A 26468-nucleotide genomic window follows, 5' to 3' on the forward strand; every position below is an offset into this window, starting at 1 on the left:
TCAGATGACATTCGGCATTGGAGGCCTATTACGATCCTCAACACTGTCTACAAGGTGTTGGCAAAGGCCTTGAGTTTGAGGATCCAGCCCTTCTTGGGGGAGTTGATTCATGCTACTCAGACAGGATTTGTCAAGGAGCACAGTATCCTTGACAACATCTTTACTTTCTGGGAGGCGACGGCCTGAGCTAGATTTCTTGGCGAGGACTTGGTCGTGATGCTTCTCGATTTTGAGAAGGCATACGATAGAGTTGATTGGGGGTTCTTAGAGGGCACTTTGCTTCGCCTGGGCTTTGAGCCAGGTTGGATCAGAGGGGTGGCAGCTCTGTATTCCACAGCTCGCAGCTAGGTGCTGATTGCAGGAGGACGGGCGCCGAGTTTTGAGCTGACCAGATCAGTCCGTCAGGGGTGTCCTCTCGCCCCTTTCCTTTTTCTCTTCTTTGCGGAGGCTATGAGTATGTATTTGACGGCAGAAGAGGTTGATTTGAGAGGACTGCAGCTCCCAGTCCGGGGGGAGGACCTGCTTGATGCTGAGTTTGCAGACGACACGGGCTTATTTTTGCATGGCCATGAGGCCAATCTTATTCGGGCTGAGCAGTCGCTCCAGGTTTTTAGTGCAGTTTCGGGAGCATTGATCAATTGGCGCAAGACAGTGGCCTTTTGGATCAGTAGTGCTCCCACTCCGGCATGGAGCCCAGACCCCGGTTTTAGATGGATTCCTCCAGGCACAGCACTGCGGTATTTGGGATGCCAGATTGGCCTTGATTTGTCACCTGAGCAGCAGATTGCCCCGCTTCTTCTGAGCATTCGGAAGAAGCTATTGTATTGGAGTACAGCTCGACTATCCTTGGCTGGGAGGGTGGTGGTGGCAAATCAGGTGCTATTAGCGACCATGTGGTACATTACGTCTTGCTGGATTTTCTCGAGCTCTTGCATCAGCCAGGTACAGAGGCTGATCAGGAACTTTCTGTGGTCCGGGAGGGACGGTCAGCTAGCTCGGGCAAAGGTTGCATGGGCAGTTATTACACTTCCGCTGGCTCAGGGCGGTTTGGGCATTATATATCCAGTCGATCAGAGTAGAGCCTTATTGGGGAAGCTGATTATTCGGGGGTTGCTTCCAGGCGCTGAGCCTTGGAAAGAGCTTCTCTTGCAGCGACTACAGGCTCGGGCGCCCCCAGCAGGGGGTACTTGGGCACCAGAGATTCGCTGGATCTTCACAGAGATGAGGAGGACAGGCCTCAGTAGAGGATGGGAGGACAGATTTGCTTTGAGCATCCTGAGAGCTTGGGAGCTGCTGAGACCGGGGCTCTCTCAGCGGCCTCCTTCTTGTGTTGAGGAGCGGGCCCGACAGCCGCTCATCTGGAGCCGAGCGGTTCGCACGGAGCAGGGTCATATGCTGGGTTCTCGGCCTCGTCTAGCCTGGGGACCTTTAGCGGCAGGCCCAGCTCGGAGTTTTGGAGACTGGCAGGCTTTCTGCAGTCTACCAGAGGAGATCCAGGTGGAGAGGCTGAGTCACTTCAGAGGGGGTTTGATTATGAGGGATGATATACAGGAGGCACTCACAGAGGAGTGGTTCACGCCTCTCGAGCCAGTGGCCCCACGGTGGATGGGAGCCTTTACACAGTTGGAGATCCTGATTGCTGTCAGAGCTAGCACTGAGGATGGCAGATGCTTCTACTATGAGATTCAGGATGAGGGCAGACTCCAGAGAGTGGAGGTGGAGTCGCCTTTGGTTGCAGAGTGCACCTTTCAGAGGATTCGGGTAGTGGCCGCCGCTTCTTGGAAGTGGCATATTGACCCCGACCCTGCTGATGTGCTCCCGGATTGGCGCATATGGGCATATGCAGCGCGCCCCTTGGCCCAGCTACAGTGGGACCCCGGGGAGTACGAGTGGCATGATCCTTATGCATCCCTTGAGGCCACAGAGATCACCTTTTTCCAGTATACTGTTCGGCTGGGGCGGCATATTTTGACGGCGAGGAGGACGGTTTCTCCAGCGGCAGCGGGGCATTGGCAGCTACAGGGACTCTCACAGGAGTTCCTTGAGGATTTCTGGGCTCGGCTCTGGGCTAGTCGGCAGGCCCGCAGGATCTCGGCTTTTCAGTGGCTGGTCGCCCACAGGGGCTCAGCAGTTGACACTTGGCTTGTTTACAGCGGTCTTCCGGCGGCCTGCGTCCGATGCGGCCACCCTATGGAGACAGAGACATTGCCTTTGGGACTGCCCTCAGGCACAGCAGATTTGGCTGCGGATGCTGCGTATTCTGGCCCCCCTCTCTCCAGAGGGTATGTTTACGTGGGGTGCCGCTGCTTGGTCGACTTCGTCAGGGCCTGCTATGGGCTATGAGATGGAGCAGGGCAGTCAGGCCATCAGATTTATTAGGGGCCAGCCTCGCCTGGTTCCAGCACCGGATTTCTCGTCTGCCAGCTGGACACAGGAGAGGGATTTACGATGGGAGCTCCTCAGCAGCCTCACCATCTGGTTCACCTGGAGGGCCCGGTGCTTTACGGCCTTTGAGGGGAGATTGGAGCCACCAGCAGAGACTGTACGGGGGATTTGGCAGGAGTTGATTCACACCCTGCGAGGACAGTACGACCGCATCCGGGGTGACTCGGGATGAGGCGATCTTACGGCGCCAGGCCTTTCACACCACTTGGCGCTGTGGCCCTTTCTACACCTTACACACGGGATCACCCCGCTGGCACTACAGGCCACCTGTTTGGCTTTTCCCCCCCCCCCTATTGTATGATTTAGCCGCTCAGTTCTTTGTACTGATGCTTGTATTCTGCAGCACCTAGGCTGCCATGATGTATTCGCTGCTCTATCTCTCTTAGGAGCAGGAGAGATCTTTTGTAGCCCTACGGGCGTTTTTATATAACTAATAAAAGGATCTTTTCTCGGGGGGGGGGGAAAAAAAAACAACTGAAGATCTTCAGCTGTGAACTCCAGACGGAGACCGGAATCGGCAGGGTTAGTCGGAGCGGCTTCCATGGAGTCCTCCAGAGGGAAAAGGCCAGAAACCGGGGTCACCAACGGGAGGGACACAGCCCTGCGAGGAAGAAAGGCGGAGGGCTACAGGATAGCGGGGGCGGGGCGGGGGGGGAGGGGGGGGGAGCTGAGGCGGGGAGGAGCTAGCGGTGGGCGGAGGGGCGAGACGGAAGGGAGGAGAGGGAGAAGGCGGAGGGGAAGAGATGCGCAGCGGAGGAGAAGGTAGAGGGGGGAGAGGTGGCGGGGGAGAGAGGAGAGACGGGGGAGAAGGAGGCGAAGGGGTTAGAGAGGCGGGGGAAGAGATGACGGGGGAAGGAAGCAGGCGGAGGGGGGAATGGCGGGAAAGGCAGCGTGGAAGTTGGCGAAGGAAGAGAAGGCGGGGGGAAAGAAGGCGGGAGAGGAAACGAGGAGGGAGGCGGGGTAGGAAGCGAGGCAGAAGGCGGGGGGGAGATGGCGAGGAGGGGCGCAATGAAGGAGGCGGGGGAGAGGACGGAGGAGAAAGCGGTGGACTGGCGGGGGGGAGAGGGGCGCGACGGCGAGAAGCAGCGGGGGGGGGGGGGGGGGGGGGGGGGGGGGGGGGGGGAGGCGGAGCTCGCAGGCGAGGTCGTCAGTCGCGCTGTCTACGTACACTCCAGCAAATCTCTAGGACCTTCCCACTTTGTCTGGAATGCAGTAGATGATCCTTTGTAGAGTAAGATATGCTATGATCAGCTAATGACAATACCGGCATTGGCCAGAACCGATCTGATGGTGGAGTGAATGTCAAGCCTCTGTGATGGGAGCGTGTCATGTTGGCAGAGAAGCTCACGAATTTGTCTCTGTGTGGTGGAGGGTCCTGATGCTCTAGGTCGGGGACGTCTGGCTCGCAGAATGGATTGAGCACTCTCGCTAAGAACTCCTCTGGGGCATGGAGCTGGAGCGTGGGTGCAGTTGGTGGGCTCTGATGTTGTAGTAGAGGAACTGTTGTGGGCAGTGGATTCCAATGTGGATGTGTGTACCACAAAGACATCATATGGCTCTCTATGAGGTGTCCTATCGGACCCAGGGCTAACTCTCAGCATGCTGCCTCAACATTGCATCCCTATGTCATCTGAGCTCCATCAAGTACATGCCCAAGCACCTCTGATCCTCAAACTGTATCACCCGTGTGAGTGGTCTGAATCCCTCTCGGAAGAGGCAGTGGAAGGGAGAACTCCCCCGTATCTCATAGTAAGTTGGGCAATTGAACATATAATGGGCCTCATCCTCTACTGCTCTTGTGATGCATATTGTGCATGTCCTCTCCTCATGTGGGATATGCTCAGCTCTGCCAGTCTCTACTCTCCGAGGCGGTGGGAGGATACCGTGAGTTGGCCGATCGTGATACGCATAGCGTGTGACATGTTTATCTATATGTATCCCGAGATCTCAAAGAATCCATCCTCGAAGAGTCTCAAGAAGTGATCTCTGTAGAACTCACATTTCTTACCAATCTCTGACGGAGACACCCATGTCTGGTGTATGTGTAGCCCGAGTAGATCGAACCGGATGATCTGGTTGATCTCCTGTCGTGAGAGATCAAGGTAGGGGGAATCTAGGCTATACTGAAATGGGGGGAGACGGTCCATCCGTATGCCATGTGCATGAAACCACTTGACTACCCCAGAGTACCATGCATGTGTCAATAATGGTGGTGGCCGTGTCGCTGAGGAGGAGGGAAGTCCAGCTCGTCTCAATCGCTCCTTCACCCTCTCACAGTATAATTGCATAGAGGACTCTAGTGCTAGTCGTGGGAGGCAATCTCTGTCAAGCGTGTATACATGCTGAATATAAGTGACAGTCTAAAAAAGGGCATCTGTAACCAGTGGGGCCACCCCAAACTCTGCATGTAGAATTTCATGTGGTACAGATGGCTTACTCTTGATCATGCGTGACAACATCATCACCTGTAGCCTCTCTATGCTCCTCCAGTGATTCTTCCCCAGGCCTGGCCCCCAAAAGGCTGCACCATACATAGCTGGTGGTCATACTAGAGTATCAAAGAGCGAGCATTTAGTGCGAGGTTCTTGGAAATGTGCTTGGAGACACTGTCTCTCCATACGGGCTAGGGAGGCATGCCCCCTCGCAAGTTGGTTAGTGGCAGTTGTGGTCATATTGAACAAAAGGCCTGTAAATGTGACTCCTAAATACACATACTTTTGCACAATCTCCACTGGGGCATCTCTGTGTATGAGGGAGAAAGAAAGTTGTATTAACATTTTCAAAAGGCCAAAATGACCTATGAGAACAAAAGGATACATCATATCCATGAGGGGAGAGAGAGAGAGAGAGAGAGAGAGAGAGAGATTAAGCATCTACTAAAGACCCAATGGGCCTATGAGACCAAAGTGATACAATAATGTCCATGGCATATCTCATCATGGAATGGAAAATAAAATAGAAAGAAAACGTAAACATAGCTATCTCAGTGGGGTGATACAAAACTATCCATGTGTTAGATATCATCCCCTACTTGCTGGCTTCCTATTTGGTGTTCTATTTTAGCCTCTAGGGCTGACCATGTTAGTCCAAGGGGCTGGTCACCCCTCACATGTTTTTTACCCATATTTATTCCCCATTTATGGTCCTGGGTATTTTTCCCAGTCGTGGAGATATTTATCACCAGTCGGCTGCCTTCATGTAGAGGTATATATAGCCGGCATGCCTCCCTCATATTTCACTGCTCAGCATTGCTTGCCTAGCTTGTCTAGCTGCAGTCCCTCATTTACGAGGTTTCTCCCCTCTTGCTCAGGACATGTATTCCTTTTGGTGATGATATTGAGAGCAGGTTCTCACCTGTGTTTCCTCTCTCTCTCTCTCTCTCTCTCTCTCTCTCTCTCTCTCTCTCTCTCTCTCTCTCTCATGTACTCATGTACCCCATTTTGACTAGTAGCATTAGCTTCCCACTTTGCCTAGTTGCTGCTTCCGGATGCCCCCTACTGATGTATTGTAGGGCTAGATACTTACCTTCAGTTCTGTCTTTTCTTTTCCAGACAGTGTATCAGATGTCACATGGTTGTAACTTTGGTCTCATAGGTCACTTTGGCCTTTTGAAGATGTTAATATAACATTTCATTTCATTTCATTTGTCTCTCCTGTGTTTCCACTTTCCCTTCTTCCGCTACACATTCTATCATGGTATCAGAGCGCCGGTGATTTTCAGCGTTGGATGCTCCCTCCTATACCTCTTCATATCTGCGTTTTTCCGCCCATGGACAGATCTGCGTTTTTGTGTTCATGCATTGAAGCTTGCGTTTCTTCAAGGGCTGATTGATACCCATTCAGTAGGCTGCAGTTTCCTCTCTTCAGGGCGTCAAATTTCAGCCTTCTTGGCAGCCTGACAAGGGTGTTTTTTCTGGACAGCATACCTGTCCTTCTTGGTGGCACCTTCCAGGGGTTCTCAGGCTTTTTTTTGAGGTCTGGAAAGCAACATAGCTGTCCCAAACAGGCTGCGTTTTTTACCTGTTTGGGCTTGCTTTCCCATCCCTGATCTTGGAGCTCTCTGGGCTCCCCTTTGCCTATCCTTTCTTGTTATCTTGTGCCATCTCTCCCACCACCTGATTGTTCTCTGCAGCAGTTCTTGATATGAGGCTTCATCGTTTCCATATTCAGCCCTTTATACCTCTGCGTTTTCAGATTTGCAGCCATTGTTGCTGCATTTTTCTGAACCAATTTTCCTGGTAGCTCTACCTTCATTTGGGCTTCATCTGTTGGACCCAAAGGTACCTTCTCTTCAGCGTTTTTCCTCATAGGAGGTGTGGACACTGGTTGGCCTGAATTTTCAGGTTTGTAGCCCTTGTTTGGCTGCGTTTTCTTCTACAGTGGACACAGATCACTTGCAGGGGGGGTTTCTTGATTGGATTGTGGCTTTGGAGGCAGTTTGGTACTTGAGGAGGATTCTGAATTTCAGATTTCTGTCAGCGTTTTGCTGATTTTGGAGCATCTGTACCTGTGTTTTGTTCTTGGCCTACACAGTTTCCTGGTTTCTACATGTTCCTTGCCTTCGGTTGGAGGTGGAGTGCTATTTTTTGTTGGATAGCAATGTTTTGGCTGCAGTTTTGCTTCCCACGGGAGTTTTCTACACTCAGAAGGGGCCTTTCTCCAGCTACTTCACTTGAGGATCAGTTTCGGGGGAGCTCTGTTGTATCTGTTGAGACTTTGTTCTTTGACAGGAGTTTACAGTTATTTGGAGGAGAGTAGTGATCTTTTCAGAGATCCTGAGCAGAGTTTATTTTGTCCGAGCTTGTGTTTTTTGCAGTATTTGCAGAACAAGGAGGGTGTTTTGCCCTTTTGCGGTGTGATCCTTTCACATGGATCCTTTATTTGTTGTTGATTCTTGGGATCTGGTTCTACTTCTGGAACAGTCTTCTGCTATCTGTGATGCGTTTGAGGACTTTGTTACCACTGCAGTCTATATTCCTGCTGCCCTTCCTCATTGTGAGGAGTCTACCTCTGCCTCTCTTTGTGATGCTTCTGAGGATGCCCCTCCTCCTGCTAGTTCTGCTAGCTTGTTGTTTTTGGAGGATGGTTTTTTGGACCCGGTGGGATGCTTTGGATCTGTGGTTGCTAACCGTGCTTGGGGCACAGTGGTACTTTCAGAGTTTTTTGGATTTGGATCAGAACCTGGTTGGACTTATATATCAGTCTGACGATTTTTTATTCAGAGGGGGATGTGGAGTCCTTTCATCTTGCGATGCCCACCTCAGTGGCGTGTACTTATGTACAGCATTGGGCAACTCATGTTATGGAGTTTGAGCAGATGGACCCCATCGTTTCTACAGAGTCTTTACATCTTGTGATGCCGACCTTTTCAGAGGATGCTTTTATACAGCATTTGGCTACTCTTGGTACAGAGTTGGAGCAGATTGACTCTGTTTCTTTTGAGGGTTCCAGTGAGGAGCAGTTTGCTTCTCCTAGGATTGATTATATACAGGATCTGATCTTGGTTGGTTATGAGGTTTTTCATACCTTCTCCAGGTTGGATACACGATATTTGACTTCGGGGAGTGTTCTTACACTTGGGTTTGGAACCATTATTTGGAGCAGCACGTCGCAGCCTATATGGTTGTTTTCTTCTAGAGGAGCGGTGTACCTGGCTGCTTGTCCCGTTGCTTTTGTAGCTGAGTTGCTGAGGAGATCGCTTGTGGAGCTTTCTTGGTACATGTTTGTGCAGTCTTTCATCTTTGATCGAGGACAGCGTCTTTGGCTTCTTGGAGTTTGCTCAGCATCCGGTGCTGAGAGGGGGTGTTAGATATCATCCCCTACTTGCTGGCTTTCTATTTGGTGTCCTATTTCAGCCTTTAGGGCTGACCATGTTAGTCTGAGGGGCTGGTCACCCCTCACATGTGTTTTACCCATATTTATTCCCCATTTATGGTCCTGGGTATTTTTCCTAGTCGTGGAGACATTTATCACCAGTTGGCTGCCTTCATGTAGAGGTATATATAGCCGGCATGCCTCCCTCATATTTCACTGCTCAGCATTGCTTGCCTAGCTTGTCTAGCTGCAGTCCCTCACTTACGAGGTTCTCCCCTCTTGCTCGGGACATGTATTCCTTTTGGTGATGATATTGAGAGCAAGTTCTCACCTGTGTTTCCTCTCTCTCTCTCTCTCTCTCTCTCTCTCTCACATACAGGTACACCGATTTGTCTCATAGGCCGAGTTCGGTCTTTAGGAAGACGTTAATAAAATCTTTCGATCTCTCTCTCTCTCTCTCTCTCTCTCCTGTGTTTCCACTTTCCCTTCTTCCGCTGCACATTCTATCACCATGGAAACTCATCATGGAATACTAAGAACATAGGAACATGAGAGCAACATCAGCTTCGAGTAGATGGTATACCACTCTCCAAAATATCAAGCATGGGTCTAATGAGTATGGCCGAGAGCTCTCCATTAGCTATGTCATGTGGAAAGGTAGCTCGATGGCGGTTGAGCATGTCCTGGATCTAGAGCTAATGAGGGGATCGTGGCCAACGGCTGGGGGGCCGGGGGCGTCACGCATGTTGGAGTGTGGAGGCTCGGTCCGAGGTAACTCCTCTCGGGCGAGGTAGGTTCGGAGCAGCTCTCTCTGGTATAGGCATGGTGTCCGAAAGCCAGGTGTCCTCTGTCTCGTACGGGCTCTGAGTGTCTCCTCTCGGGAGAGTGATTCCCTGCTGTGTAGGGGCTGGGAGTGGGGTGGATCTCTGAAAAAATGTAGTAATTTGTGTCTATCGTCCCCCCCTCTGGAGCTTTCTGAGCGTGTAATGATGTCTCTCTGTGACCTGTATGTCTAGAATGAATCTCCTCAGTATGCGCTGGTCTGTTGCCTCAAAGATCTGGCGTAGGGAATGTGGCTCTCTGAATAAAATGGGATATCTCTCTCTAATGGCTGTATATGCTCTCCATCTGCATACATAATGCTCCTCACTCTCCTCCTCTCTACACAATCTGCATACCCTCTCCTCTTGAGGGATCCGTGCTCTTCTGCCACTCTCGGTCTCCAATCGATGCGATGAGACTCTAAGCTGACCAATAGCTACTCGGGAGCCGTGTGGTAAAAAGCCCTCCATGTATCTAGGCCTCTCTATAAATCCATCATCAGTGATACTCATGAAGTGATCTCTATAGTATAGCATCTTCGGTGGAAGAGGCTGTGTAGGCGATATCCATGTCTCTCGTGTAAAGAGCTGCCATAGGTCCTGTCTCAATACTCTGTTCCTCTCACTATGAGAGAGACGGATATGTGGTGCATCCCTGTCATACTGGAATGGTGGTAGATGATCCATGTCTAGTCCATGCGGTGAGAACCAATGTGTGACCTGTGCATACCATGATCCTCTGTCTCCTGCCTCAGCCAGCTGTCAAGATGCCTCAAAAGCTTTGTATGACAATGTGTCGTGTGGCATCTCTCTGAATCTGTCTAGCAGGCATATAGTCTGGAATATGGCCTCTACCATCATAGGAGGCGCAGCAAACTCTGCTCGGATAATGTCATGAGGTACTGATGGTTTGCTGCGAATCATGCGTGCCATCATGAGGGCTTGTGGTCTCTCTATCTGTGTCCACCAATGGGTAGCAAGGCCTGGCGCCCATCCCGCTGCTCCATACATCAGTGCCGGTGTGACTAATGTGTCAAATAGACACCCCTTCGTCAGGGGCTCCTGAAAATGCGCCTGGTGGCACTGGCTCTCTAGCATAGCCAATGCTGCATATCCTCGTGTCAATCTAGCTCTGGCTGTGCTGAACCCATGGTGAAGCGTGTGGTTGCTGCAGAGAAGGTAACCCCTAGGTACACTTATGATGTCACCACCTCCACATGGCGTCTCGCGAGAGTGAATGTGAGCTGACTCCTTCCCTGTCTCGATGTATGAAAGACCATAACCTTGGTTTTCCCAAGGTTCACAGTAAGACCCCTCTGTGTGCAGAAATCATGGAGTGCATGTAGATGCTGTTGTAGACTTCCTGGAGACTCAGACACTAATACAATATCATTAGCATAAAGCATAATATGTACTGAGGTACCTGCTAGATCAACTCCATCTCCGCCTCCCTGTGTAATGAAGTCAGCCACCTCATCAATGTATAACCCAAATAGCGTGGGGGAAAGTGGGCATCCTTGCTTCACACCAATGGTGCTAGCAATAGTCTCGGACATACCTCCTCGACATCTGACTCGCCCAGAAACCTGCTCATATAATGCATAGATGTCCCATGTCATATCTGCTGGTATGCCAAGAGATTGCAGGTGCTAAAAGAGCCTCTCTCGTGGTAGTGTGTCAAATGCCTTGCGGAAATCCACAAAGCAGCAATAGAGCTTTCTCTTCCTCACTCTACCCTGATCAATCATACATCTCAAAGTGAATACATGGTGAGTGGTAGAGAAAGCTCTCCTGAAGCCTGCTTACCATGATGAGTGTAAACCTGCTCGCTCAGCATATAAGCTAAGCTCTTGGTTTAACACTGCATCATAGAGTTTGGCCAACACGTGGCCAACCATAACCGTGCTGTAGTTGCTCGAATCGAGCATATCCCCTGTTTTGTGGATCGGCACAATGGTGTGCATCGACCACTCCGCAGGCAAACCCTCTGCTAGTGTCCTGTTAAAGAGGTGTGCAAGAAGAGGGGCCAAAGAATCTACTGCATATATGAGATGCTCACCCTATAGGCCCATATGGTCGGCGGCCCGTCCATGCTGTAGGCGGCGGATAGCTTCCCTTACCATCGAGTGGGTAAAGAAGCTAGCTGTGGTAGGTTGAGGCTCCTGTGGCTGAGGTATAGGTGGTTGCTGTGGGGCATGGTATAGGCCCTCTGCATATGTGTGCCATGTCTGTGGGTCTGCAATGGGTGTCGGTGTCCGGGGCTCTCTGAAGTGCCGCCATGAGATAGGGCTATCTCTACTCATGAAGAAATGGAAGATCTCTAGCTCCTGTATCTCTGCGAAGGCCCGCCTTTTGCGGTGAGTAAGTCTCCTCATCTCTCTCCTCGACTCCTGCTCTGTGATGGCTCCCAAGGCTCTCTGTATGTGGAGCCGTGAGTATAGGGTCTACACTCGTCATCATACCATCTGTTCTGGGGCATAGTCCTAGGTCTCGTAGGCTCTCCTGAGTGGACACGATGTGGGAAGCTCTGTAATGCAGCCGTGTGGAGGAGTGATGCCAGCTGGGCTGTAATGGTATCCATAGGTGTCAGGGGATCCATGAGTAGGAGCCCATCCTCTACTCTGCCAGTGAATATGTTTGCCATGTCATGTGTGAAGTAGATGGTAGTGTGTGGCGTCGGTATGTGGGGGGCTGGTGATATTGGTGATATTGGTGATCCGGCTAGTGAAAATGCCAAGTATGTATGATCTGCCCCAATAGGACGAGGTGGGATGGAGAATGAGGTGACAAGCTGTGATGCCTCCAAAGACCCCATAATGTAGTCTACCACCGTGCCTCCGGTCCGTGTATGACTCCCATGTGGGAAGCATGTCAGCCCTCCTGATCCCGGACACTGTAGCATCCCGTTATAAAGAACGAGACGATGCCTGGCTCCCAACTCTAGTAAGTGGTCCCCATAATGTCCTCTGTCTGGCCCAATGTCCTCTGATGTCCGACTAGCCTCTATCTCCTCTGGATCCACAGGGTGGAGGATCTCCATGTCATCATAGTCATACACCTCACACTGTCTGCTCTGTGTGTGGGCTTTGAAGACACGCGTAAGAAATACTTCCCCTAGTGTAGAATAATGCATAATCTCCTCTGACAGACAAGTGTATGGCAAGGCTCCTGTCTCCTCCTCTTGTGGCATGTCCTCTGTAATGACATAGGAGGATCTTGATGGAGGAAAGTAACATAGGGCTATGTATATAACCCTTTCCTGTGAGAGCTGTAAGCTGATCCACATGTATCTGGCCTCTGGATCCTATGCTACCACTCTCAGTCTCCCCTGTAGCTCCGGTCTGAATAGAATTGCTACTCCCCCCGACCCTCTCGAGGTATCCTGGCGTGTGGTCCTCCTATATGCTGACTCCCACTAGAATCCCTCTACTCAAGGTAGCCCTCTCTCTGGGCTCTGATGTGTCTCTATCAGAAGTTTGATGTCTCTCCTCACCATAACATGCTCCAGTCGTCTCCAGGCTGCACCCATAGTGAACCATTACAGTTCCATATTGCCATGTGTATCTCTGTCAATGGCTTGGTCCGTGTCCCATAGGCCCCAAACCACTAATCCATGGGCCCGGCCATCAATGATGACCCGACCATCTCGATAGAAGGCCTTCTTGCCTTCTCTCCTTGCATGTAAGACTCGTGGCATCCAAGCTCTCCTATGCTCTAGCTGCATTCTCGTGAGATCATCATCCAAGAAAATAGGAGCTCCCTCTAAGCCCGTAGTATGACCCTCTTCCTCATGAAGGCGACCCTCTCCGTCTCTCCTGCAAACTGTAGGATGAGGGCTCGCTTGCGTGTTGAGTCTTTCCCGGCTCTCCATGCTTTGGTGAAGGGGAGAGGGTCCTCTTCCTTGTAGCCTAGCTTCATGCATAGAAGTCGTCCATCTTTCTCGGGAGTGGAGTTGGGTGTCTCGGCTATACGTGTGTTTCTTTCCTTTGAGTCTCCTCCCTCACTTCTTTACGGATGTTCTTCACCACCTCAACCCATCGTGACTGCTTGGCTTCGAGTTTTCCATCCATGTCCTTTGTGATCTCCTTGGAGATCTCTTCTTTGATGGCCGTGAGAGAGAGAGAAATGAAATGATATATTAACGTCTGTAAGAGGCCATAGTGGCCTACGAGACCCAAAATGAGAGTACATTTGAAGTTGGTGTCTCATCAAAGAGAACAACTAAATGAGACTAAAAAGTACAATAAACTAGTTATAAGAACAGAACTGTAAGACTCCGAGATGATACTTAGTAGAAAATACTGGAAAATGTATATTAGGTAGATCCATGTATGCTGATCAGTTGAAGTGTTGCCCTCTCCTTAGATCAAGTATCTCCGCCATGGGACTGTCTAGAATGGAGAGGTCGTAGAAGCGAGGTAGGCGCCTCCGATGCCGAGCAATAATGGCTTTGATTTGGCGATGGTGAGGATGCCGTGGTCGGGATCTTGGTGGGCGTGGCCGACGAGCACGACATAAGATAACTGCTCTATCAGTGGTGACTCCCTGGGGGGGGGGAGAAATGAAATGAAATGTTATATTAACGTCTTCAAAAGGCCATAATGACCTATGAGACCAAAAGTTACATCATGGTGGATCTGATACAATGTCTGGATAAAAAAACCCTGGGGGGAGAGAGAGAGAGAGAGAGAGAGAGAGAGAGAGAGAGATATTAACATCTACGAGAGGCCAAAGTCGGCCTATGAGACAAAAAATAATACAACTGTGTTCTTCCGGTCATCGGAAGAAAAGAAAGAAAAGAAAAAGTGTGCATGTGTTTGGATACAAGTGTGAATCATCATGGATCGGTGGAGCCCATATACAAACAATATAAGGGGGGGTGGGGATGCGGATGGAGTGCTAAGGCAAGATGCATCTCTATATGCTGAAGGGGTAGTACAAGCATGCTATGCAGATCTATGTCTAACTCCATCCAGTGCCATAAGAGGGATATAAGATATCATACATCGCTGATGCTGAGGCTGTGAATGGCGTGAACATGTACCCTGAGTCTGAATGAAAGCGAGCTAGCCTCTCCTGTGTCTCCATCTGGTGTCTCATTCGGATAGCTGCTATCCAGTCTATCTAGGTCTCCTCCTGGCTCTCAATTCCTCTGCTCTCTGTGCGGTCACCCCACGTGGTACATCAGCTGGCACTGGCATAGCTCTCTGGAAGAAATCTGTGAGCTGGGACTGTCTCCCACCCCTAGTGGGAGCGGGTGTCTGGAGGAGTCTCTCTCAAGAACTATGAAGCTCTAGTAGTAGTCTGCCAAGCTGTCGCTGGTGTGAGGCCTCCATCAACTGATGTAGTGAAGAGTGCTCCTCAAACAATCTTGCATATCTATCTCTGACCCCCTGGTGGGCTCTACATCTACATACAAAGTGACCCTCAGTCTCCACCTCCTCGCGGCACAATCTGCATATCCGCTCAGCTCTGGGAACACGTGCCGCTCTCCCAGCCTCTATCTCTAGCTGATGTGATGAGACTCGTAGATGTCCAATAGCAACGCGAGAGCTCTCACATGTACTGCACTCCGCAGCCGCGAGGAGCTTCCCATACCACATACAGACAGGACAGCCACCTACATCTGGGAGCATGCCCCAGAACCGATGGTATGATGATGAGTGCAGAAACTGTTACTGCAGTCTCCGAGTGTAGAGGGCTCGCGGGGAGATCACCCAGAGGCAGGCAGGCAGGAGGATGCATACTCTCACCCGCCGTAAGCGGCGAGCTTATGAGAAGGCTCAGTACTGGGACACATATCACATGCTCATGAGCAGAGATGCTCGGTACAACCATGTGACATCTGATACACTGTCTGGAAAAGAAAAGAAAGAACTGAAGGTAAGTATCTAGCCCCACAATACATCAGTAGGGGGCATCCGGAAGCAGCAACTAGGGAGAGTGGGAAGCTAATGCTTCTAGTCAAATTGGGGTACATGACTACATGAATACATGAATACATGAATATGGGGGAGTACAAAAGTGGCAGTGAGTACAACAGTATATGTTTGGAGTCATAATCATCCTAGGAGCTCTAGCATGGGTCTCTGCCGGATGGCCTGGATATCTGCCATAGTGAGATGCCTGATCGGACGAGCCCGATGCCTCGCAATGATGCTCTGAATCCTCCGGTGCAGGCACCGTCTCCGATGTGAGGATCCGCGAACCCTCGGGCGTCTAGATCTGCCCAACTGGATAGCTCTCTCAACTAGAGTCCCACGGGGTGCCCGCTGCTGGGCTGTCAGCTGTGTGTCCTCCCGGGTAGTCCCTCTAAAGAAGTCAGTAATCTGTCTCTATGTGGACTCCCTGCCAGTTGGGCGTCTTCTCCTGATAATGGACTCTCTGAGCCTGCGGATCTCCAGGAGATAAAACCCAAGCATCGCTGATCACAATAGTCCATGACCCTAGCCAGTGGTCCAAATCCCTCTATGAAAAGGCAATGGTAGCACCCTCGAATCTCATAATATGCTGTGCAGCGACAGATGTAGTGCTCCTCCGTCTCTGGCTCTATCCAACAAATCTGACAAATCCTGTCCCCTCGAGGTATGCCTCTAAATCTGCCTGTCTCTATCTCTAACTGATGTGAAGAGGTGCGGATCTGCCCAATGGCGCACCTCAATCCATGAGACAGATGGGTATCCATGTAGCTCGGTCTAAGTATAAAGCCATCCTCAGTGGTGCGGAGAAGATGGTCTCTATAGAAAGCCATCTTCGTCCCCAGCTCCTGTGAGGACTCTAGCCATGTCCTCCTAGTGTCCAATTGAATGAGGTCCTGTCTGATGACTACTAATCTCAGAATGTGTCAAGGTGAGAGAGGGTGCCTCCAGAGAGTACTGGAAGGGTGGAAGCCTGTCTAAACTGAACCCATGGAGCTCAAACCAGGATGCTATTTGCGCATACCAACATGAAGTGTCTCCCTCCATGGCTAGCTGATGAGAGGACTCTAAAGCAAGTCGTGCATACCAGTGTCGGGGAAGCTCCCAGGTGCTATGAATGAAGGACACTAATCTGGCAAGAGCCTCGACTATGATCGGTGGTGCTCCGATCTCGGCTCTAATAATCTCATGGGGTACCGAGGCCTTAGTCCGAATCATCCTGGAGATCATGGACACAAGTGGTCTCTCCATCGATCTCCATCCATCGTATGTGCATCCTGATCGACTGTGACGATCTAGGCTAGGCCCCCAGATCTGTACTCCATATAGCATAGCCGATGTGACCAGCGTGTCAAAAAGCCACAGCTTAGTGCGTGGCTCCTAAAACTGTACCTGTGAGCACATCCTCTCTAGACCTCCTAGTGCTGCATATCCTCTAGTCAATTTGGCCTCTTCTGCCCCCCTCATGGAAAATGTGGGCCCAGTGATGAACACCACTCCAAGATATGTGTATGAGTCAACATACTCCATTGTCTCCTACCCATATGTGAAAATAGGCGCTGATCTCCAAACCCAGTGAGCTGTAGTGTTAAACACCATAACCTTGGTCTTACAAAGGTTAACTGAGAGCCCACTGTCCTGTGCATAAGCATGTAAAGTATCCAAGTGCCTCTGCATACCCTCTGGTGAGTCTGCTATAAGCACAATATCATCAACATATAAGAGCAGAGGTATCCAAGTGCCAGCCAACTGGGCTCCTCTGTCCCCTCGTGTCCCAATATAATCAGAGATCTCATCAATGTATAGTCCAAATAGAGTTGGAGAGAGCGGGTAGCCCTGTTTCACCCCTATAGTGGAGTGTACTAGTTGGGAGAGACCCTCTGAAGTCCGCACCTGCCCAACTACTGTCTCATAAAGTGCCATAACCCCAAATGAGCTCACATGGAACCCCTAAGTCTTGCAGCCTACGCATCAGTCTAGCTCTGGGCACTGTGTCAAAGGCCTTGCGGAAATCCACAAAGCCACAGTAGATCCTCCTCCCATGTGCTCTGCCCTCCTCAATGATAGCCCTGAGGGTAAAGATATGATCCAAAGTAGAGAATCTCCTCCTCAAACCGGCCTGTCCCCCTGAGCTCGGACCCCTTGTCTCTCTGCCCATCTGCTCAACTCCTGCTCAAGAATAGAGGCATATAGCTTGGCCAGCGAGTGACCAATCATAATGGTGCGGTAGTTAGTCGGCAGGCTCAGATCTCCAGACTTGAGTACCGGCACAATCATGGAAGTACTCCAAGTCCCAGGAAACCCCTCACACATGGCTCTATTAAACATGAGAGCTAGCAAGTCTACAATCATATCTCTAGCATGTATGAAATGCTCGGCTACAATGCCCTCATGATCCTGTGCCCTCCCTGTATGCAATCTGTTGATGGCCCTCCTCACCATCTCTGCTGTGAAGAAGGTAGAAGTGGGTGGACAAGGCTCTGGAGGGTTCGGTAGTGGTGGCTGCTCTGGTACTGTGTAGAGGGAGGCTGCATACTCGCCCCATGTATCTGGAGAGGTAATGGCCGGAGGCGGGGGGGTGCTCTCTAAGCAATCTCTAGGCCTCCCCAGAATCCTGACTCAAAAACAACTGATAGATGCCTCTCTCCAGCCGAGCTAAGAATGCTCTCTTCTTCCGCCGAATGAGGGATCGTCGGAAGATGATGCATGACTGTCTATATGTAGTAACACCTGTGGCCACCTCTCTCTGTAGCCGGGCTCTGAGCTCCCTACAGTCATCATCATACCAACTATTTTGGGGCATGCTCCCAGGACGTGGTCGTACTGTGCTGCCTGTGTGGGAAGGCCGTCGCTGCAGCTGTATGTAAAGCCTCTGTCAGGATCTGTGTGAGCTCTGCTAATGGCCTCTGTGGATCCTCTGCACTAAACAAGCTGTAGATCTCTGTGGTGTATACTCCATCAGTCTCACTACAGAAGGTATATCTCGGGCGATAGGAGGACTGCCCAACCTGGCGGGTACTGTAGTGGAAATCCACTGTAAAGGAGAGAAGTGCATGATCCACCGTAACTCCGATGGGCCTGGGGCCAATCGCAAAATCTTGGATACTCGGGATGAAGGTTGGCGAGGCTAGAACATAATCCACTGTGTTGGCCCCATGTCTGTGTGGAAAGCAAGTAAAGCCACTGGCAAGTGGATACCTCTCTAGGCCATTTAAAATGGCCAGCCCATGTGGAGTCCCCCTCTCCAAGAGGTATCTCCCATACTCAGTACACTCCACCTCATCCTGTGATCTCCGGGTCAAACACATCTCCTCGACATCTCTCTCAACATCTCCTCCGAAGTGTCAAAGAAGGAGGTCTGGTACTGAGCCGTTCGAGCATTGAAGTCCCCAAGTATGATAACATCTCCCTCCCTGGAGAACTCCCATATTTCCTCATCTAGAATCATATATGGAGATTGCCCCTTGGGCGCTGCATAATGAGATGTGCTAGGTGGAAAGTAACATATAGCAATGTATAGGGGTCTACCCTCATCTGCCCTCACTCTGACCCACATGTACCTCGCGCTCTCATCACGGCGCATAACATGGATGAGTGGCTGAAGCTCCTCTCTAAAAAGAACTGCAACTCCTCCAGATCCGCGACCACCATGCTTCGAACGGGCCTCCTGTCTACAAGTCGTCTCCCATCTGTATCCCGCCACTCTTGGTAATGTGCTGCCTGGGGCCTGATGTGTCTCCGAGTAGAAGATGATGTCCCTATCTCTGTTCATCCGGGGCTCCTGAAAATGCGCCTAGTGGCACTGTCTCTCTAGCAAAGCCAATGTTGCATATCGCCGTGTCAATCTAGCTCTGGTTGCTGAACCCATGGTGAAGCGTGTGCGTGCTGCTGCAGAGAAGGTAACCCCTAGGTACACGTATGATGTCACCACCTCCACCTGGCGTCCTGCGAGAGTGAATGTCAGCTGACTCCTGCCCTGTCTCGATGTATGAAAGACCATAACCTTGGTTTTCCCAAGGTTCACAGTAAGACCCCTCTGTGTGCAGAAATCATGGAGTGCATGTAGATGCTGCTGTAGACCGCTTGGAGACTGAGACACTAATACAATATCATCAGCATAAAGCATAATATGTATTGAGGTACCTGCTAAATCAACTCCATCTCCGCCTCCCCGGGTAATGAAGTCAGCCACCTCATCAATGTATAACCCAAATAGCGTGGGGGAAAGTGTGCATCCTTGCTTCACACCAATGGTGCTAGCAATAGTCTCGGACATACCTCCTGGACATCTGACTCATCCAAAAACCTGCTCATATAATGCATAGATGTCCCATGTCATATCTGCTGGTGTGCCAAGAGATTGCAGGCCCTGAAAGAGCCTCTCCCGTGGTACTGTGTCAAATGCCTTGCAGAAATCCACAAAGCAGCAATAGAGCTTTCTCTTCCTCACTCTGGCCTGATCAATCATACATCTCAAAGTGAATACATGGTCAAGCTCTCCTGAAGCCTGCCTGCCCTGATGAGCGTAAACCTGTTCGCTTAGCATATAAGCTAAGCTCTTGCTCCAACACTGCACCATAGAGTTTGGCCAGCACGTGGCCAACCATAACCATCCTGTAGTTGCTCGGATCGAGCATATCCCCTGTTTTGTGAATCGGCACAATGGTGTGCATCGTCCACTCCGCAGGCAAACCCTCTGCTAGTGCCCTGTTAAACAGGTGTGCAAGAAAAGGAGCCAAAGAATCTACTTGATATATGAGATGCTCACCCTGCAGGCCCATATGGTCGGCGGCCCGTCCATGCTGTAGGCGGCGGATAGCTTCCTGTACCATCGAGTGGATAAAGAAGCTAGCTGTGGTGGGTCGAGGCTCCTGTGGGCTGAAGTATAGGTGGTTGCTGTGGGACGTGGTATAGGCCCTCTGCACATGTGTGCCATGTTTGTGGGTGTGCAATAGGTGTCGGTGTTTGAGGCTCTCTGAAGTGCCGCCATGAGATAGGGCTATCTCTACTCATGAAGAAATGAAAGATCTCTAGCTCATGTATCTCTGCGAAGGCCCGCCTTTTGTGCTGAGTAAGTCTCCTCATCTCTCTCCTCGACTCCTGCTCTGTGATAGCTCCCAAGGCTCTCTATATGCGGAGCCGTGAGAGAGAGGGTAGCAGGCGGGAGGCGACAGAGGTTCGAAGATAGAGGGGCAGCAGGCGAGAGGCGATACAGGTTCGAAGAGAGAGCGAGAGGGAGAGAGGGCAGCAGGCAGGAGGCGACAGAGGTTCGAAGATAGAGGGGCAGCAGCCGGGAGGCGACAGAGGCGAAGCGAAGGAAGCGAAGTGCGACACAGGTTCGAAGGGAGAGAACCAAGTGAGAGTAAGTAGAGAAAGTAGGGAAGGTAGAGAAAGTGAGAAGGTAGAGAGAGTAGGGAGAGAGGGTAGCAGGCGGGAGGCGACAGAGGTTCGAAGATAGAGGGGCAGCAGGCGAGAGGCGACAGAGGCGAAGCGAAGGAAGCGAAGCGCGACATAGGTTCGAAGAGAGAGAAGCAAGTGAGAGTAAGTAGAGAAAGTGAGAAGGTAGAGAGAGAAGTTGTATTAACGTCTTCAAAAGGCCAAAATGACCCATGAGACCAAAAGGTTACATCATATCCATGAGGTCTATCATCCTGGGTACAAAATAATAATAAATATATCAAAAGTATTACTTTTATCATTTTTATTTTATGCATAGAAGAATGCATAATGGATAAATATTTATTATAAAAGTGTTACTTTTAACAAAATTGAATTTCATGCATAGAAGTATGCATACAAGATGAATATTTTATTATAAAAGTATTACTTTTAGCATAATTGAATTTCATACATAGAGGTATGCATAAAAGATGAATATTTTATTATAAAAGTGTTACTTTTAACATAATTGAAATTCATGCATAGAGGCATACATCCACCCTATCACAACCCATATACATCTTATCCCATCACATACACTTCTTACCTCACCCCATCCACATCCTATCACTTCTTAACTCATCTTATCACATCCTAACTCATCTCATATGCATCTTATCACATCTTATCACTTCCCATATCTTTTATGCATACCTCTATGCATGAAATTCAATTATGCTAAAAGTAACACTTTTATAATAAAATAATCATCTTTTATGCATACCTCTATGCATAAAATTCAATTATGCTAAAAGTAACACTTTTATAATAAAATATTCATCTTTTATGCATACCTCTATGCATGAAATTCAATTATGCTAAAAGTAACACTTTTATAATAAAATCTCTCATGGGCCACTGTGACATGGTGATTAAGGTGGTAAAACTGAGCTGGCACGAGAAGGTCCTGCGATGATGGGAGATGATGGCGCAGATCCTCCTGTGGTGGCATGGCCGTTGACGAGGGCGATGGGGTCTGGGGCGTCGAGCTCTGCATAACTCAGTGGCTCTGTGGAGTGTCACACCTCGCGGCCGAGCTCCTACACTAGCCTGTGGTCTCGGTATGATGGGTGGATCGGCCCTCGGAGTGCTGGTATGGAAGAAGTCGGTGAGAGCTATTTGAGCTCTCTGTGCTGGTCCTCGAGCAAGTATGGCTTATTTGGATGTCACTAAGTACTCCTTGTGTCTACGGAGCTCTAGAAGAAAAAGTCCCAAGCATCTATGATTCAGGAAGTCCACGATCCTGGAAAGTGGTCCGAACCCAGCTTGGAAGAGGCAGTGGAACCTCCCCCGAATATCATAGTATACAGGGCATCGGCATATGTAATGATCCTCTGTCTCGGGCTCTGTGTGACAGAGCTGGTATATCGTGTCCTCTGGTGCGGCCGCGCTAGGCCCATATCTGGCAGTCTCCACTCTCAGCTGGTGGGACAAGGTGCGGATCTAGTCGATCACACATCACCCCAAAGGATAGGTGTGTGGCCATGTGGCATGGGCAGATGATGAACCTGAGGGTCAACAGCTGCGGCCGGATCCTAGTGCTCTGTTGCGTGAGGGCCTAGTTCCACCCTGCCCCTGAAGAGGATCTGAGCTGGGACCCTGGGGGGGGGGGGGGGGGACTAAGGGGGGTCAGAGTATTGTATTGTCTGAACAATAGGGACTCCACGGAGGCAAGGAAGAGGTATGGTGTGCCTCACTGTCTTTGGAGAAGGCTATGTAGATGCAAAGGGATGGAATCTCGACCGCCTGAGCAAGAACCGAAGCGGCGGTGGAGGGGGATTCCATCTCTCTCCCAATAGCACCAGCTATCACATGAGAAGAGGAAGGTATTCCTTCCTAAGGCTTGGGAAGCAGCATAGAAACATGGGACGGGGAACGGGGACGGGGACGGGGACGGGGAACGGGACGGGAACGGGGCAAAAGGCCGTCCCGGGGACGGTGGAAAAAACGGCAATCTGAAAACGATTGTTTTTTTGCAATTTTTTTTAACACACTTGCTTTACACTTAGAAACCAAGACATTAAGCACAAAATTGCACCAAAAAGAGGAGAAATGCATAGTCGTATTAGCAAAAAACTATAATGGGGCGCCGATGGCGTGATAAACAAAAGTGAGTGTACAATGATCAATCTAAACAAAAATGCCAAATGGCATAATGAAAGGCCCAAGGAGGGTGTACACTCAAGGCAAAATGACTAAGTGCCAAGATACAAGACTCAAGAGACTAGGCAAGAGGCTGAAAAGGGTGAAGATCAATCGTGACCTCCTCGGTGAAGTCCTCCGTAGGCTGGTCCTCAAGTGGGAGGGGAGGGGGAGGTGGGGGGGACAATGCCTCGGGCACAACCTCAAGCTCCTCTAAAATCTCGGCCCTCTGCTGATCAGAGAGATGTGGGTCCTGCTGTGCCTGCTCCCATTCGGTGAAAGGATCTGCCTTCTTTGTCAAGCCCTTGCAAAGCATTCGCAAGTTGGCACTGACAAACACCAAATCATTTGCACGCTGTACACCAAGGCGGTTCCTCTTCTTAGAGGCAATGTGGCTATAAATTGACCAGAGTTGCTCTAGGCAACTGCTACTGCAAGCCTGTGAGAGTACGCGCACAGCAAATTCCTGCAACTTTGGAGTTTCCGCACCATAATCCTCCCACCAAAGTGCAGACCCTACCTTGAAGCGGTCCGCCTGTGCATCTGCCAAACCAAAAGCCCCCCGCTTCTCTCTATAAATCTGCAATTGGTCCTTGATTGTGCGGCGATCCTCCTCACTAGTGTAAAGGCGATCCAAGGTTTGTCGAAGGCCTTTGCTCACCTCTTTGTCCTTGTGTTGCCCTTTGCCTTGAAACTCAGGATCAACAATGTAGGCAGCAGCATGGAGGGGAGAGTGGTAGGCTTGCCACCTTTTCAAACATAGGGATTTGACCTGTTTATAGTGAGGCTTGACTTTGAACATTGCTTTTAGCTTCTCTGTCATGCGATCCATTGCCTCGTACACTTTGCCAATGCATGGTTGAGTGGAATCCACCACCCTAAGGAGATCAATAATCGGTTGCACCATCTCCACAAGCGCCTTGGCCTCCTCCCACCATGCCGCATCATCCGCCCTTTCCCTGCAAAATTTGCCGACCGTCGTGGAAGCCTCTGAAGTGCGTGCAAACTCATCACTGAGGAAGAGTCCCCTCAATGCCCCGCTACATGTACACAAGCGGCCTAGCATGAGAAAGTTGAATGCAAACCTCGTCTCGGAATACTTAAGAAGAGAGAGGCTTGACTTCTTGGAAAACTCGTGCTGCACCCTGTGATGGTTGAGGACAAAGGTCACTATTTTGTTGGCACCCTCAATGACAGGTGCAACCCAATCCAAGGCCCCTATGTCTTTGATAAGGTTGTTGAGGCAATGGGCCATGCAAAAGCACACGGTGATGCGAGGATAAGTTGCTTGGAGAATTGTCCCCGCCGCCCTATTTGCCGGTTCTCCATCCGCACATATGGCAATGACATTCTCCGCCCCCACCGTCTCTAGTGTTGTTGCCCACTCCGCAGCAAGTATCTCGGCACTCTTCCCCGTCCCGGAAGCATCATGGGAGTCGACAAAGTATGTCTCCCCTCGTGAGTAGGCAACAACTCCATGGATGGAGCGCTTTCTAGTGTCACTCCACCCATCAACGACGAGGGTAACACCATTTTCAGCCCATTGCTCTTTCATGTGGTTGGCCGCCACCTCCACGCTCGCCTTCTCCTTGTCAAGGAGAGAGGTGCGGATGGTCTCCGAAGAGGGGGGAACATAAGAGGGTCCATACTCCGCTATCAATTTGCACATGGCCCGAAAGTATGGAGATCTATCCAAAACACCATATGCAAAACACAAACAAAATTCAGATTTTTACCATCATTTAGTCTTTTAAGTTTTAGTCTTTAAAGTTTAGAGCATGATATTTGAATTTTGAATAGTACATGAGCATAGTGCCAAGCCTCAAGGACTTACCGTGCCGCCCGAAATGCTATGTGGTCATGAAAGAAGAATCGTGCCACCGCCATGTCCACCTCCTCTTTCAATTGAGGGTTCCAATTCTCATCAAGAGTACTTTGGCGTCCCCGGGAAGCGGATGCCTCTCTTGATGAACGAGGTACATGCGGCGTTGATGTCCTCACAAAGGATGTGGGGTCGACGGCCACTTGAGGATTGCGTTTTGCCAACTCGGCCGCCTCATAAACCACAAGCTTTTCAAGGAGCTCCTTCTTCTTCTCGGCCGAAACCTCCTTGCAAAATTGCACTTCGTTGCCGGGCTCATGCAAGAAGTGAGCACGCACTTTGTGGGCACCGCCGGTTCGCTTGTAGCCGCAAAGCTTACATACCCATGGTCTTGAACCACCCCCTTGACCGTATTGTGAGCACTCTACCTCATCCCACCAACTCCATCGATGTACGGCGGGCCTCCTTCTTCGTGATGGAGCGGGTGTTGAAGTGGTGGAGGCGGCGGCGGACCCGGGTTGAGGAGAGGAAGGGGTTTGAGAAGAGGATGCCATAGTGATAGAGACTAGAGTAGAGCTTGAGATGGATGGTAGAGCTTGAGAAAGAGTCAAGATGGAGAATTGGGATGGAGGAGGTTGGAGAAGGAGAGCTTGGACAATGGAGAGGGTGAGCTTGGAGAGGGAGAGCTTGGATGTTGGAGAAGGAGAGCTTGAAGAGGGTGAGCTTGGAGAGACAGAGCTTGGATGTTGGAGAAGGAGAGCTTGGAGAGGGAGAGCTTGAGCCTTGAGCCTTGGGTCTTGGAGAGGGAGAGCTTGGAGAGGAGATGGCTTGAGGAGAGCATGGAGATCTCTTATATAGAAGATGGGGAGCCATGTGGGAGAGCTTCAGCCTTGAGGAGGAGTTGCGCATCACCAAACGGCTAGGAGAGACAGCCGTTGAAGCCCCGCCCAACGGTCAAAAACTGCGCCAACGGTCAGTTTGACCGTCCCCGTACGGACAGGGAACGCCGTTCCCGGAACGTCCCCGGAACGCGTTCCCGGCGTCCCCGTTCCGCTGTCTGGCTGCCGTCCCCGTCCCTCCGTCCCGCGGACGTCCCGCCCCCGTCCCAGGCGTTCCCCGTCCCTAAGGTCCGTTCCCCCCGTCCCATGTCACTATGGGAAGCAGACTAGCATGCGAAAGCCTAAAACGCCAGCAAGAGGGTCGAATGCTAGGTGGAAGCCTTGTTGCCACCTCGCAAAGAAGGCAGGCTCTTAGGCAGCTGAGCACAAGGACCCGACTACGGACGACTCTATGATCGGAGAGTGGCTGACGGTTGGCTTGTGCTAGGGTCGTCAGTTGTCTACCAAAGTTAAGCACCGCCGCCGCGCGAGCCAGGCTGGCACAATATAGGATGATGCAGTTCTGTCAGAGAACCGTTGGCGATGGGTCCCCTCTAGTCACTGCGAGGATCCCTCTGGTCCCTCCGGTTTGGCGGCCGTTAGCCTGCCGAGATTCCTCCTCCGGTTCTCAGTTTCCAGCGAGGCCAGCTAGCCCCACTGAACTCCCAACACCCTTTCTCCCTAATGGATCATTCCCAGCTGCTCCCGTCTCCCTCTTCTCCCCATTCCTCCCATCCCCCCTCCCCCACCTCTCCTCCTCCTCCATCGTTGCCTCCGACTCTCCCCACAAAACTCCCCTTGGCCCTGCCCTATTCCTTTGAGCCCGCACACCCCCCCCCCCCCCAAAATCCCCTTCGCCTCTCCTGAGCACTTCCGTCACCCTCCAGCAGTGCTCGACCTGGAGCGAAGACAGCTGGGGAGCTCTGTCTGTCATTTGATTCATTGATTCTCGGAGCCGGTAGAGATGACCATCGCCGCTTCACCAATGTAGGCTTTCTCGCTAAAATCCCGAGGTGGGCCCCCAAGATCTTGGGGCTGCTTGTGGATTACAGTTTTTCGATGTCTTCCAGTGGAAGGGACATTTATTTTTGAGGAGACAGTAGCTCCCGTTCGGATGTGTGGTGTTTCATCACTCCAGCCCTTTTACGCCAGAGAGTGGCCCAATGATCTTCTCCTTTCCCTTGAGTGC

At 50.8% G+C, this 26468-nt stretch overlaps 1 protein-coding gene across 4 annotated transcripts in view; it reads left to right on the top strand.

Moving 5' to 3' along the window:
• The window catches only part of LOC147613264 (uncharacterized), a 229187-nt gene that overhangs the window by 146180 nt on the left and 56539 nt on the right, over window positions 1-26468 (top strand). The window lies entirely within an intron of this gene.

Source organism: Cibotium barometz, chromosome 44, assembly GCF_041138505.1.
Source record: "Cibotium barometz isolate CiBa-2024 chromosome 44, ASM4113850v1, whole genome shotgun sequence".
NCBI classification, from domain to species: domain Eukaryota; kingdom Viridiplantae; phylum Streptophyta; class Polypodiopsida; order Cyatheales; family Cibotiaceae; genus Cibotium; species Cibotium barometz.